This window comes from Accipiter gentilis, chromosome 4 (assembly GCF_929443795.1).
Source record: "Accipiter gentilis chromosome 4, bAccGen1.1, whole genome shotgun sequence".
In the NCBI taxonomy this organism is placed as follows: Eukaryota; Metazoa; Chordata; class Aves; order Accipitriformes; family Accipitridae; genus Astur; species Astur gentilis.
The window spans coordinates 30,516,216-30,532,017 of NC_064883.1; the positions used below are offsets into that span (position 1 = coordinate 30,516,216).

The 15,802-nt window shown below is 45.4% G+C and overlaps 1 long non-coding RNA gene across 29 annotated transcripts in view; it reads left to right on the forward strand.

Moving 5' to 3' along the window:
• The window catches only part of LOC126038055 (uncharacterized), an 85,959-nt gene that overhangs the window by 23,882 nt on the left and 46,275 nt on the right, over positions 1-15,802 (forward strand). For 26 of the 29 annotated variants that reach the window (XR_007505882.1, XR_007505875.1, XR_007505872.1 and 23 more), the window contains 2 exons: positions 8,407-8,648; positions 9,209-9,324. The exons of 1 other annotated variant lie outside the window; for it this stretch is intronic. This is a non-coding gene — a long non-coding RNA (uncharacterized LOC126038055). The remainder of the gene's footprint in view (positions 1-8,406; positions 8,649-9,208; positions 9,325-15,802) is intronic. 2 more of the 29 variants (XR_007505885.1, XR_007505870.1) reach the window with 1 other exon arrangement.

The window sequence follows — 15,802 nt, forward strand, 5'->3', positions numbered from 1 at the left end:
TTTTCAGGAGACGTTAGATGAGTTTTGTCGGAATGTAATTTAGCCTCCTAAAATCACAGTCCAAACTACCTTTCTGGACTGCCTGTGTGCTCAGGCTAGTGAGACTGGCACCTCTAAAAGGCAAGCCCACCCAGCTGGAATAGGCACCTGGGCAGGGCAGGGATGAACTGCTTTCCAGAGGCTTTCTGCTTTCCTGGCTGCAGATGAAGCCTAGATAACTGGCTTACTTAGGTAAGGAACAAAACGTATTTGCTTAATCTGCAGGTGTCTTGCATATGTGCACCTGAATGATTTGCTTTTTTTGAAAAGGGGATTGTGCAAGTCAGTGTTTAAGATTTTTTAAAATCCTGACATAAGATAAAATTTCACCATGAGGTGCCTGTTGTAGCAAACTGTTGATGGCCCCGTTGATGCTACGTGGGCATGGTGTGATGGCCAGTCCAGGGACAACTTCTCTTCCTGATGCCAGAGCCAGCTCAGTCTTGGTCACAAATGGCAGATCCTAGCACAGGAAAGGGTTCCTTTTCTCTGTGGAAATGGAAGATAGCAGAAATATATCAACATCTTTAGGTCTTCAGGACTGAAAATGTTTAGAAATTGTGCCAGCTCTGTTCCTGCTCTTTGGTCTGCTTTTTCCCCTTGGTATTCATCTGTTATCACCTCCTCCTCTCTCCTTTCCCACCGACCTTCTCTGGAAGCATAGCCAAGGCCATCAGTTGTGATCCGCAGTGGTGGTGAGTGCACAGCACCACAGGCTGCACCGAGAGGGATGGATACTCAGCACTGCTCAGGATTAGGCCCCTACCATGAAACAGCCTAACAGCTTTAGCATTTATTCTGCCGTGTGAGATGACACATCTGTCCTTAGCTGCTAGGCTGCAAAATACTTACAATGTTTTCATTAAGATGAAACGTAAAGGGAGCACAGGGAGGGAGTGCCTGTGCTCTCACACTGGATTAGGCTAATAACCCTGTACACTGTTTAGGTAATTTTGTGTGTTTGTGGCGCTTATGATATTAACTAGAAGTCCAGACAGCAAAGCCCCAAGATTACATTTTGCACTTTAGCTAAGTATTTCATCAGAAATGTTAATAATCTCTCGATTAAGCACTTTAACAGCAGATTAGGTTTAACAATGGGGCTTTTGCAGCCACAATCCTATCATAACTACAGCTGCAAGACTTGTGGCTGGGGGAAAATATTTCTTATTAACCCTCGCAGCAAAACTATTTAGAAGTAACCTATACGATTAACATGTTCTTCCAAAGTATTTTATTTTGAAACTATCTGAAATGACCATGGTATTTTAAATGTGCAGCACCCAGAAGGCTGAGGAACTTGCTCTGTAATTGGGGTCCCATGTCTATTCATTAAGAACAATAAATTTTATATATTGAAAGATTTTTGTCTGAGGGAGTAGAAAGTGATGAGTACAGACACAGTTATCATCAGTTCATATAGCATCTTGCAGTTCTGTAGGTTCTCAAAGACGTCTCACTTGCCAGGCAGGAATCAGAGCTGCTTTCCCACTCAGAGAGTGGAATAAGTCAGGAAAGGCTCAACTGTCACTGGAGTCCTCAGTTTGGAGATGTACTGCTGCCAGGAGGGGAGAAAATGCTGCTAAAGGGTGTGCATTGATGGGTATATCCTGAAACACCCACAAACTTCCACTCAGCACCAGTACAGCTTCAGTGACAGCACTGTGTGCCAATGTGGGACATCTGGAAAAGAGCAGGGAGAATGATCTGAAGAATACAAAAATGAACCAGACGAAGGATTAAATCAATTAGTGGTGTTCAGCCTCAAGAAGAGAAGAACTGGGGAATGGAAAGAGGAAATAATCTGCTCTCTGTGCCTGTGCTAGATAACACATACAGTAGACCTGGATTACAGCAAGAGGTAGCTTAGGTATCGGAGAACTTCTTCAAAGCCATGGTAGCCATCTCTATGACGAAGTTAGCTGGCTGTCAGCTGTGAGCTGTTCCTGCCTTGAAGCAGAGGGCGGACTCCGTGAGGGCTGATGAGCAAGCCCTGTGGCACCGAGCAGGTGCCCTGCTAGGCTGCTGCTTTTGTCCCCATGCTGCTCTCACTCTGTAGCCTTAAAAACCAGCACAGGCTCCCAGAGCACTCTGATGAAATCAAGCAGAAAAAGAAGTAGAAAGAAAGACAGATGCCTTAGAAAATTCTCGAAGTCACTGACACTTCTCACAGTATTTAACAGGCAACAGACCTAGATGTCAGAGAAATTAGACATACTACGATTCTGTGATCCTTTTCCCAGAATGTGTCAATAACACATTAAGAACCACTTCAGAATAAGGAAAGAAAAAAGAGGCATTTCTAAAAAGGAAACAACCTTCAAGCTTTTTCTTTTACAGAACAGAGGTTGCACATATGCCTCAGGATTTTTCCTAGATCCATGTGGGGCTGAAAGAAATGACCTACTTTTTAGGAGGGCAAAAGATTTTCTCCATGCTATCTGACCTCAATCCTCAATGACCTTTTGAACTTGTAGTTATGTGTCACATTTGGTGTACTCCTTGACATTCTTTTTTTTCCTGTATTTAAAAAAGTGGGGGGGGAAGTAATGTTAGCTAATGCCCTCGTTATAATGATCAAGAGACAGACAAACTTCATTAATGGATGGGCATCAGATTCATTTGCTGTCAGCATGCATGAGAGAAAAGATTTAATATTTCAAACCTTTAAGCTCTACAAGAGAATGTATCATTAAAACATGGTTCACTGATCATGGAGTGCTTGGAGCTCTGTAGGAGGACTGTGGGTGTTTTAGACTATAGAGAATTGTCTGATATTATTAGTTTAAGCAGGCCAACACTTACTGTGACTTGAACTGTTAACGCTTCCTTTTCCCTTTGTTTCCCTGTTCTGTTCTCTTTCCAGCATTGTTAGTGACAAAACAGGAGACCAGAAGCTGTAACCTGCTCCCTGTCTCTGGGCATTAATCAGCTTAGGGTAATAAATTTAGAAACTTATCTGAAACTAAAGGAACCAACAAGAGCTATTGACATTAATTCCTTACCTAGCTGCTGCTTTTGAGTTAACATCCAGCTTTGCTGTTGCTTGTTAAACAGCAGTGTAAAAAAACCCACAAGATGATAAAAAAGAAATCTTATTACGTGGACAGGTCTTCAGCAAGTGGTCGAGTGATTTAGTTGGAGTGTTGTGCCTTGATGTGGCTAAAAGGAAAATAATGAAGCCAAGCAGGGGGTCAAGAGCAACGCGAAACAGTGATTAAAGCTGTTTATATCTCTTTGTTGGCATGGATACAATCAAATAAGCTCATTAGACATTTTGAATTGCAGAAACATAGCTCAGAACGCAGCCTGAAATAATATCTGCTATTGCACTTGTGCAGAGCTTCCCTCTGTGCTTTGCCAGCTAGTTTTAGCCTTCCGATAGGTGATATGTTCTTTTAAAGCAATAAATGAAGTGAATGCAGATACTTTCAAAGATTTTTAAGGAATTCAGAGTGGACCTGAGTCTGATGTTAAACAAAATTCATGTCAGATGTTAAGATACTAGGGGGAAAATACTGAAGGTTACCTTTAGGAAAAGTTAGTTGTTTTTAAATGGGGCCTTTCCAAGGTAACTTGAAGAAATGAGATCTTCCCCAAGCACACTCATGTGTGCTGAACTACTTACACCCTGCTGGCAGCCTTGCCCTTAAGGGGTGCTAAATTAAACAAAACTCAGTGCTAACTAGTCACTGTCCAAAGGTTTGCAAAATCTATCCCAGGACTGCTGAAGTACAGAGGGAGGAAGGAGTGGTGTCCATGTGCTGCTTAGCTGAACTTTGAAAGCAGAGGGCTTTTGTGCTATATACTTTAATTCCACTGTAAATTTTGTGCTCCTCTTAATTATGCAACCTCCTCTGTCCTTTGTATGCTCTGTGTGTAGGATTGGGTCTAATTTGTGACTGTTTTTGGAGAGCTGGTGAGACTTTTGCCAGCAGTCATGTAAATGAATAACTTTAAGGTTAAGCTATTGATTGTAAGGACCATAAAGCTCAAACAGTGTGTTCTTTTCATTCATACTAAGCCGCTCATGCATCCGAGCTCACTAAGAATTAGACTGGGGACTTTGCTGCTTGTTTCCTTAATTTAACGGTAGATGCAGGCTAACATGAATACTACAGATGGTTGCAAACTGTGCAGTCATGCATCACTGTAAAAGATGCTTTGTGTTTGAAGAACAGCAAGGGGATATAAGGATGAAATTCAGGTATGCTGGATTCTGATGAATGGGGCTACGTCTAAGTCTGAGGAGAAACTGAGACACTTGTAGGGTTTTTCACAGTGTAGTCTGGGACTCTCTGCAAGTTGTGCAGTCTCTCAGAAGTGTCCACAGCGTTTTGGGAAGGGGCATCTGAGCTCACTACCTTTTGACAGATTTACCTGCTCTACTTTCATTTCCCAGAGCTGATCCGAAACACAGATTTGAAATGGTTCTAAAAAGTGACGGTTACAAGGAATGCTGCATGGACTTCCTTTGACCACATATAAGCTCCTATATACCAAAGGAGAGCCACAATTTCAGGCTCTGCAGGAGTGTATTAAAACTGATTTTGACTAACAGCTGCAAAGTGGTAAAAAGGAGGGGCTTTATATACACACACCTAAACGAAGCAGCTGTATGCTGGACATATGACTTAAATCAGTTCCCTACACCAGCAAGACCTAAGAACTGTACCTCCTAGTACAGGCTGCCAGGTTGCTATCTTGGGTCAGATTTTCCTCTTTCATGACCAGTAATGGTACAAAGCTAGCTTGAAACACTGTCTGGGCTTCTGCCTAACAAGTTTCCAGATTTTTTCAATTAATCTTTTATTAAATATCTATGTGATTGTTAGGCCTGGAAGGCAAATATGGAGATGATTGCAGCAACCGTGAGAGCACTTTCTCCTGCAGAATTTACGTAGACTAGAAACTTCTGCAGCTGTGGGTGCCTGAGCTCCAGCTGCCTTTCTATGACATAGGAGAAGACTCATTTAAAGATGTTGAACCTAATCAAGGCTCAAAATCTCACTATGCCTGCAGGCAACCCTGTGCATCTGACTTCCTTCATCACCTACTTGAGAACGGACAGTGTCACAGTAGCTGATAGCTATTCTTTCAGACGGGACAAGCATTTACAGAAGGACAATCTCCACCTCTGGCAAAAATGGGAGATTCATGTGTTTTTTAGGCTTTGAGAAACTTTCCAAATTTAATACAGGCACTTCCAAGGGAAGCTTGGGACAACCTGACTCAGTGGCAGGATTTCTGCTGTGCAGAGCAGCTAGATCCCATGCATGGGGTTCTGAGCTGCCGCTGGCTCCTGGCTCGTGTTCCTGCACCTGTCCTCCATACTGCACTTGTGCAAGGCTGATGCACTCTCACTTTGCTTCCCTGCATTTGGGCCATTTTCTGCTAACCAGTGAGGTCCAGCCAGCAGGGGAAAGGCTGCGGTGCTGTGGCTGGGGAGGTGTTCACCTCCTGGGACCTGGTGCTCGGAGCACCCTGTGCCTGGAGCGGGCTGCAGGATGGTTCCTGTCTGGTGGCTGGACCTGCTGCATGTCCAGGAGAGCTGATTGCAGAGAGATCTGGAGAGCCAGAACCTCCTTTCCCAGATGTCGGGTGAGAAGCCAGGGGGAGGTGTGGAGGGCCCAGAGCAGCTCACTTTTTTCCTCCCTTCTGTGGGATCTGAAGCCCTTTGGCAGCAGCAGTGTGGTATAAGTCTATCTCTGTCTGAGAAGCTGGATATGGAAAAACAGCAGCGTGGTATCTCGCCCTCTTGTAACGTGTGTAAGCTGGAGTTGTAAAGCTGGGTCTTTGGTAGACACAGAATACATCCAGCTGAACAAGGAATGAAAAAGCCCAGTCTTCATACAAGGAATATGGGAGAACAGTGAAATGCCTTGGTTTGGCTGCCTCTGTAGATGGGTCTGCTGGTAATTACCGAGTAATTACTTCATTCCGATGAAGTCAAAGATGTGCCACTTTGGGCGGGTTGAAGTCTGCGCTCCAGACCTGGCTCAGAGAAGGCAACATGGTGGCCAAACTCCTGAAATGCACCGGTGACCCACTCTTGCATTTTGCAGAGGTGTCACGGAGGCAGGTGCAAGGACAGACAACCCAAATGAAAAAATGTGTAATACAGATAGAGATGTAGGCTGGGAAGGCCTTGGAAACCAAATCTAAGCCTGTGAGGTTTCCAATTAATTCAGACTCTTTCTTCAACTGATGTGGTAACTTGTTTCCCCACCATAACTCAGTTTGGATTTTCCTAAACTTGACAATGTGGCTAATGTGGTCACAGATTTTATATGCCACCATAAGTGTACATATTTAATGCCTCAGCAATCAAATAGGAATCTTCCAATTGCAGGCACGGCAGTAAGCTGTGTCGCCGATGGCATGTGCTAGCGCGCTGAGCACAAACAAAGTGTCTGTGTCGGATGCTGCAGAAATAAAAGGGACCAGGGGGACAAATCAGAGGATCGTGGGACACTCAGGCTAAGCAGCATATGGAAACTGCTGTACCAAGACAGCTTTGCTTTGATGTGTGCTCCTTGTATAATTACCATGTTAACTAGCTGACAGGAGAATGTTGCGGCAGAGAAATGGAATGACTCAAAAAATGTCATTGGTATCACTGGGAGAGCAACCGAACAATGGATGGGGTGGCCAGGGAGGCTGGAGGCGCTGAATGTGGCCCTGGCAGCCGCTCAGCAGAGCGCCTGGAAAAGACCATACCAGAAGGGACAGCCCAGCGGCATGGCGTAGTCTCTGAGCAGAGGGACGCAGCCTCTGCCCTGCTCAGTGATGGCCAGGCTGGGGTGTGAGTGTCTGCCACAAACCAAAGTCCACCCAGTCTCTTCAGGAGCGTAGTTAGAAAATCCTCCATCCAGGAGTCAGGACTGCATGAGGGGTGAGGCAGGAAGAGCTACGGCAGCAAAGCACACTGCCCAGATCGGAGCTGCCTGGGGAGAAGGAAACCTCTCGCCAGGGCAAAGGGACCGTCACCCACCCTGTGGTGGCACCAGCCACAAAGTCAGGCAGCACTGCTGGAGGTGCAGACTGGCCCCATGGTCCCTGAGGCATGATAGCATCTCTCTCTTCATCAGCATCACAAGCTTTGCAGGCTCAGGTCAGGGGGGAAGCGGCAGTCAACATACTTACAGAGAGTTTTCAGCCAGCCTTGCTGCCCCCAGGAGCAAAGAGATGCCCTGGGGCGTTCCCTGCCCTGGGACTGTGGGCAGGGCTGCCTCAGCAGAGCCGCCGCATTGCACGAGTCCCATCCCTGCAGTCATCACCCTCCACCTTGGCGCACGTGCATCAGGACATTTCCTGCCTCCTTTGGTCTCCCCCGCAGCTAGGAATAAGCATCCCCTGCTTTTCTAACTAATACTTTGTGCCCAGAGTTATTATTAAAGTATATTGATTCTTGCCAGAAATAAAAGTAATTACAAGCTTCAGGCTGGCACCTTTCTGTCTACCTCCTACAAATATTTAAATCAGGATTTTGTTACCCAATGCTTTTGGTAATTAGTTGTTCAGTAGTATTTTTCCACTGCCCACACGTAACTGTAGGTTGTGAAGACCAGTTTTCCAAACCCGGCGCTCAGAGGGGTGGATCAGAGCAATGCTCTTAATTCTGGTCTCAGTGCTGGGATTCTCATGCAGATACTGTTTTGCAGCCTGTGCTACAAAGTGCTGGAAAGAGATGTGTTGTATGTGAGACTGTTCTAGTTTTTTTTCTTTTTTGCACGACAACATTGGCACAGAGAACTTTGTCTTTTCAGGTTTTTTTTTTTGTTTTACTGTACACACACACACTTTTTTAACTTGCTGTGAGAACAAGTTTCACATGACTTTTTCATCTGACAGCCTCTGGATGAAAATGCTTTTGGCCAGGGATTAATGAATAAACAATCAGTGGCAGAGATTTTTATATACATATTTTTAATATAGCTTTCCAACTGTCTGCTTTGTTTTCTGATCTGTAGCAGTCCATCTCTATCCTCCCAGGCCAACAGAGACCCAATGAAAGTATCGACAGCAGCCTGATTCCAGCCTGTGGTGGTGCCTCCCTCAAATAAAGAAGCATTTCTGGAGGCTTTCCTCCGGTTCTGCTCCAGCACACTCTGACCTTGAGGAAAAGGATCCCTTCCTACTCCAAAAAGTTTTGGCTTTAGCCACATAATCATGGATCAACTTCTGATCCTCATTTTGGGTGAAACAGGCCCTCTTCTCATGCACTGATTCTTTGCTATTAAACACTTCACAGAGGCCAATTAAGCTGTGGTTTCTTTTGCTGTGCAAGGCCCACAATGGGTGTTAGCTCTCCCTGCCACTGATGATGATATTTCATAACCCTGTGCTGCGGAATTTGCTTTGTAGGACATCTATAAGGAAAGCGAAGGAGATGTGGCTGTTGCACAACCTCCCTGGCCAGCGTGGACACTGGACTGGAGACCTGGGGCCCTGGCCTCATGTTTAACTACAGCAAAGCTGCACCTTGTGTGAAAAACATGCAAAGCGCAACCTTGTTCCTATCTTGTGACCTGAAGTGCCAGATGCAGCAGCCATGGAGAAGTGGACCACTGAACACAACCTTGCCAGAAGCTTTAGGCTCATCCCAGGTACGTGAGCATGACATGATGGATGACAGTTCTACCTCCTAATCACCATAATTCTTAGTTTGCTGACTCTCACATTGGAATACAGAGATTTTACAAGTGTTAGACTTTATATCTCTCACCTCCTCGTCAGAGGGAAATGCATTAAAAAAAATAATCCTACAGATCCCCAAGAAGTTGTCAATAACATAGCTTGGCAGCAAAGCACTTCAAGAAATGAAAGCTCTGAGAAATCTTGCCAGCTCCTGAGTTATTTCTAACTTGGTTTCCATCATAGTGTGGAAAAGGTTTTGGCAAGGCAGCTCTTAACAGGAGCTGAATTCAACAGGCAGAGGCTGCCAGGCAGTGACGGTGGGTCACTTGGCACCCTCGGAGCAGAGTGCAAGTGTGCTACGTGGAGCCCAATGCCAACTATGGAGAGAGGAATGGGCTGTAGGCGCAGTGCAAGAAAGGGCAGGTGGGACAGAATAATGGGACAAAGTTAACTAGATTTCCAGTCTTCCCAGGTGCCTGCTAGTCTCTACCATGTTTTTTATGCAACTGATCTTGGTCTCTCTTTCCAGGAAGCCACCAACAGCCTGCATAATATTGCATATAAAGTTTCAAAGGACTTGTGGGAAGGCAGGGGGAAGAGAAGGCTTTGGAGATCCTTAGAGGACTAGTGGCGCTGTCATGGATGGTATATTCATTCAAACAGTTTCATATTTGCTTAAGAAAACCTGTTTTTCCTTCGAATGGCCACAGAAGGAACTATTAATGGTACAAGTCTGAGGAGGCTGTGCAACTTCCAAATGCTTTCCTATCAATCCCTAATGGGCAGCACACACTTTCCAGGCTCTAAGTAACCCCACCAGGATTGGAAGAGCAATAAAATTATAATTTTAAGTCTTGTAGTTCATTAAAATGGAAGAGCTTTTGGGTTCATTTCAGAGTTTCAGGGTGCAACTGAGACCCCGAAATGAGACACTTCAAAGCACAGAATCTGGAAAAGCTGCTGGGGAAACAAACACACTATTTATATCATCTAATAGTGATACTTTTCCACATGGAGTCGATTTATTCTTCCTTCTGATGTCCTTGCTCTGAAACTCACAAGTCTTATATTTGTCTCCTTGTACAGTATGCAGGCTGTAATTAACAACTCAGGTATGTTTGAAGCATTATTTAAAACAGAACAGCTTTTTGTGAAAGAAGCCTGAAAGCAGTGTCTGCTGGCTGGGTATATTGATCTTATTTTACTCTGTCTCACATCAAGGCTCTGTTATCTTTGATTAATGCTGCAGCTCTTGTGCATGGGTTTGTTCACTCTGCCGAGCACGGGCAGCTGACAGAGCTTTGCTTCGACAGTGTGGTTAACTTTTCACTTCAGTTTGGATCCTCATCTAAGCCTGACCCACGCTGCCCGAGCCTCCTCAGGGACACTGGGCTCTGCCACGACTCGGGGTCCTGCTGTTATCCCGTGCCCTCATCCCTCCTGCAGAGAGGCTTCTCTGCTGCTCATCTTTCTCCTTACTGCCCAAAGCACATTGACTGGCAGACAACTCATCCAAAGAGCGAGCTTGGAGCAGCTACTAAAAACACCCAAGAAAAACCCATCCCACATTTGCAAATGCTGTGCTGGCATTTGTGCAGCCAGGGAACAGCAACGGGCTTATCCCACTGTCCCAGCCTGCAAGCGCTGGTGTCTGGTGAACGAGGAGACGTGGCCGCTGGCAGCCCTGGCACATGACCCACCGTAAAGCAATTTCGCCTCTGCAGCAGAACAGGTGACCTATATGAACAGGCAAAAGGGACCGACCAGTCTTGAATTGCAGCTATCAATCAGCTGACTGCAGTGAGCTGCTTGCAAGGGGTACGGCGGCCAAGAATTACTCATGGAAATAATTCCACAATCAGCTTTGAATAAGCAATAACTATAGGAAAACTGTAAGCTGTTCAAGCAACTCAGAAAAAGGGCCTTATGCTATCAACTCAGCTTCTGCCCAGGGCTTCATTTCATGCCTTAATTACTAAAATCTCCAACTCTGTGGCCTCGATGGCTCTAAACATACACAAAGAAAGGGACAGCCTCATGCTGCTGTTTTCCGAAGTACTCTTTCACTCCCATCTGACTGCCACTGTCCTCTTAAGCTTTGTCTATGTTGCAAACCACATGTGTGTGTGTGCACCACTGATGCACCTGGGTTTGGACTCAAGAGCTTGCACAATGGGGCCAAACTGACTGCAGGAGCATTTCCCCAGGATGGCAGCTGAGTTCAGTGTTTCATGCTGTGCTCTGTGTTGCTGCAGGTTATTGCATGAGCAGTATGTGAGCTTGCCAACATAAAGGCAGCTTAGCTGTCTTCAGAAACAGTAGCCACTTCTCTGGATGGTGATGCAGATGTCAACTGCAGATGGAGCAAAGCAAACTTCATGTTTGCACCCATAAGGCTATCTACTGCTTTGCCCTATGCTGTCTTTCAGCTCCCATTTCCTATCCTGAAATCCATTCCCACTCCCACTCTTGCACTACCATTACCTTGGTTTCTCCTTGTACCCTTTTCAGGCGTGGTCCTCTATGCTCCTGCCCACCCTGGTGAACTCTCAGAGATCCCCTGGCAAAACCACAAAGTACCTCCCCCTCACCTGCTTCAAATCCTCCCTCCATACAGACATCTCAGGGGAAAGTCCCATACCGGTAGGCTGGCAAGGACATCTTTCTCCTAGAGCTAAGCAAGGCTACATGATCCAGATATCACGTCACCACATTCCCCTTAACATCCCACCGCAGAGCATCCCCCTACATGGGGAGAGGGCTGTGTTACCCCAATAGCTCTGCTATTTTCTTGGGAAACCCTATGGGGGAATACGTCAATGGTCTTCTGGGATGTTGTGTTTCTTTTATGCTACTGTTTATCTTGGTCTGCACCTCAGGGTGTGTTTAGACTAGATTAAAAGTTATTTTAACTTGTATGGGGAAAAACCCTATTTGGGCCAGCTTTTGGGGAAAGCTAACCCTGAAGTTACCTCACACCAGCAGTAAAACAGCTAGAGGCTGACTGAAAACTGAAGTATTCTTGTTAAGAGTGTCTAAATCCATTTGCCAGACCTGTACACCATCAGACGTTGGAGTATCCTGAGATTTAGCTTTGAGTGCCCCCTTTCCCCTCTTAAATGTCATATAATCTATACAAGACAAGAGGTACTATTATGAGGGTGGTTTGACCTGCCGCATTAAAACACAGATCGTAGCTGAGGAATTTCTGTATGAAGCCTATAACCTCTGGCTGAACTGGAGTGTGCCTTTCAGAAAGGAATCCAGGCTTTTGCTGAAAGACCCCCCAGCCCACACAGTCCACATCCGCTGTAGGTATGCTGTTGAAATACTCAGCTGTACTCTCTCTGTGTTTGTGTGTTTAAAAACAAAAGCCACCAAAGATACTTTTGTCCAGATTCCTGTGAGGGACTTCAGTATACAAAGTGCCACTTATATGCTTAAGACCTGCACTTGCTGGTGCTTCCAGAGCAGTGATCCGTTGCTTCCTAAACTTGTCAATGCTTATGGTTTTACTGGTAAAGAAGGTCAAGACAAATGAGCCCTCATATCATAGGCAACAGGCTGGTCAGACTCATGTCCAAGGGCTTGTAGATCTGTGCACCACATATTTCCCTGCCCGTCTTGTCTCTGGAGTTGCTTGAAACATGCATGATCATGTGAAAACACAGAGACCCCACTTCTTCCTTCCTGCTGTCCAGTAGTGTATTAGTGCCTCCATTGGGAGTGTGGGAGGCCAGGTTGGAGCTCTTCTCCCACTTTACCCGGAGTAGAGGTTGAGTTGTGATGTCTTAGAGATGCCCTAACCACAGGGTTTTCAGTGATGCTCCTTTCTTGGTCAACTCTTCCCGGTTAAGCATCCATGGGCCAGAAAGTATTAGGAATTCCTCTAATATTCAACTACTTCATACTAAGTAGAGCTGGTTAACTGGGAGAAAATGAATTGCATATTGCAGAACACTATATCACTGCAGTGAACCTAACTGTACTCTCAACATGAATTTGAACCAAATTCCAGCTACTGTCTTTCTTCATGTTTCTAGAGAACAATTAACTGCTTACTTTTAATCTCATGTAAGTACCTGGCCTGTAGTTCTCCGGTTGCTTTAATCTGACAAACACAAGTCAGAGCTCCCTGTACTCCTGATGGTTTGTCTGTGGTGCCTCAGCATTGGTGTAGTAGGTCTCGCAGTGAACTGATCTGAACACAGCAGAGGGATTGTTCCTCTGCCGCATGGTTCTCCGCTCACTCATAATGCAGCTGTACAAAGAGCAGAGGCTAGGGGAATACCCACAGGAGTGGGGAGGAGAGGGGAGTGAAGGTCTGGGCTGACCATTCCAGTGGCAGTGAAGGTCCCTTTAGGGTGACGGCAGACTTGTGTTCCTCAGTGGACCTTTCTGAGAGATCCTGCAAACTCCCATGAACTCTCTGGTAGCTGAAATCCAGATTAACTGAAATGGAAAAATTCCGCAACTCCTAGCCAGAGCTGGGCAAGTTTGGCAGGGCTAGACCTAAATTTTTTTTGGTGCATCGCAGCGCTGAAGGACATACTTCCAGTACAGCTAAGGAGAAATCTTAGCTCTGCTTTAATTAGATTAACATGCACACTGCAGCTCACCATGGGAATTGGGCGGCCCATGAGTTGCACTACCTCTGGCTTCTTAAATCCTTTTCTGGAAAGGAGAGGAATAATTATTCCTTCATTCTTCTTTTGAGGACAGCTAGAAATATTCTGAGGTGTTAAAGGAATATAACAAAAACATGAGACACTTCTTTTTACTTCTGTGGCTATTACAAGGAGCAGAACTGCTGTGAGGACATTTTGTGAAGGATTTTCATTGGTCTTTTCTGCTGCTTTTCAGTGCTAGATCGACTCAGACTTGCCCTGTGGTGTACCGAATAGGCCTGGTACACCTGGTATAACCAGACATCTACTGCTTTATTTCTTTCTTCTCTGCTCTCCCACCTGTCTTCTGTGAATACCACAGACCTTTAGAAGATGTTTCTGAAAAGGTCATATCTGTGGGTATGAGGGTTTGGAGATGGGTAGAAAGAGACTTCCTGCTATGAAATTCAGATTTGGTGAAACCATAGGTTTTCTAGAGTGGTTGCCATCTTCCCAAAACTTTCCAGTGGGAATAGCAATAATCTCTGTGGGACAGAGAAGGATATGCTGCCTGCCTGTAGTTACAATGGATCACGTCACATGATTCACATCCATGAAAGAGAGGAATAGCTCCTTCAGGAGTCTTTACAGGCTATGGCAGAGCGGAGCATTTGTTGCTGTTGTAGAGTTATGTTGCTCCAGTGCTCTGAAGGGCTCTAGGCAAACTTTTAGTGGACCTGTGGCATAAGTCCTTCCCTGCAGTCCAAATCCATGCTGTAAATCTGTAGAGACAAGAGGATGTGGTTAAAAGTTTCACGGGATTGATCTAATAATATCTTGCTGCAGACAAAAGGCATGCTCACACTGTTGCACCCGGTTGTGAGAGCCCTCTGGCTCTGGCTTGTCTGACAGCCTGATGAGCTGATGCAATGTGCCATCTGCTAGAAGACTAACTCAGCAGAAGGATTGATTAGTTTTCTGCTGGGCGAGTGAGCTGAACTGGTCCTGCTGTGGCCTGGTGAGTGCTGCAGAGGGTGCAAGGGGAGCAGGAGGTGTAGATGTGGGAGGAGGAGTGGTGATGGGAGACGGCTCAGTTGAGCTGCCTCTGGGGGTAGCCAGACATGGGGGTTGTGCAGCTGCCAAAGTCCATGGAGGGGCCTTGATTCTTGTTTTTTGCAAAGCGATGGCGTGTTCTGTAATAATTTACTGGCTGCAGGAAAGAAACATAGACCCCTCTCCAAGTTTTATTTTTCCCGTTTATCACTGAAGCTCTGTTGGAAATGACAGCCACACAAGTGTACTCAGGTCACAGAGAAGAAATTCTTGAGCAGTGTAACCAGCTGGGGCTCATGAAGGTGCTTTGCAAACCTAAGTCATGTAAGAAGCTGAGAATGTGTGGCCCAGTAACTTTAGTAGGAATTGGTATTCTTTTTGAATATTCTGGAAAAGGGTAATTCTGATTTATGACCAGCTGGTTACATATCTTCCTTCAGAATCATCTTTTTAGGTGTCTGCACATCATTCAGATTCCTACATTAAACAATTAATTCCTTGCTATTTTTTTAACTCCAACCCAGTGAGATGAACTTTTCTGTTAGTCACCCCTCACTCCCAAATCAATTCATCTTCTTGATAAAATCAGCAAACCAACTACGTCCAATGCCAGCAATATCTGAACTTTATTAGGTCACCCAAAGTAGTGGGTAACAGAGAGCTGGGCTTAGCTGAGACCACATGCTGAGTTCCACTCCAGAGTAAGTCTCTGCAGTGGAGCTATAAATCCTTGGACATAGCATAGAAGTGCTAATGGACCCTCAGTTTCAGTGCCACTACCAGGCAATAATATCTGTAATAGCAGCTAACAAAGATACAACCAACCAAGCTCTTCAGGGTTCAGCAACTGCTCCCAGGGTTGGAGCAGAGCTCATTTATTTTGTTCTCTTCATTCCACTAGAGCAGCTCCAAGCCATGACAGCACATGGGGATAATTGAAGCAAAAGTGCTCAACCCTGACTGCCCAATCTTCTCATAAAACAATCCCAGGATTGTTCTGGGGACCGTTGGCACAACAAACCTTGCACTGCAAATTTTGCTCCATAATTAGCAAGCAGTTGCTGTCATGCCTGTCAGATGGGTTTATGTGACGGAGTGAATAGAACAACAATTGACTGTCTTCCCTTGCAACCAAGGAGAAGAAACCGCTTTGAGTGAAGCTGACAATTATGTAAAAGGAACTAAATGAATTTGGCTTACGGTTCACACTTACCCCTCACAGATGGAAGGCAGGACCTCTGAGGCCCATTTCTGAGTCCTTGCCCCTTTGTACCTGACTAGTTGCTGGCTAAGTGCCTAATGAGGCTCAGAGGAAACAAAACCAGTACTGAGGGCTTTTTATTGTCTTTCTTTTCTTTATAGAGCAGGGAATTACCATGTGGTTCGCATCCAAGTTCAAAATCTGATCTTATCACCCAAAGTTGATGACAGACACAACTGTGCTTTCACAAAAACAGAAAGAC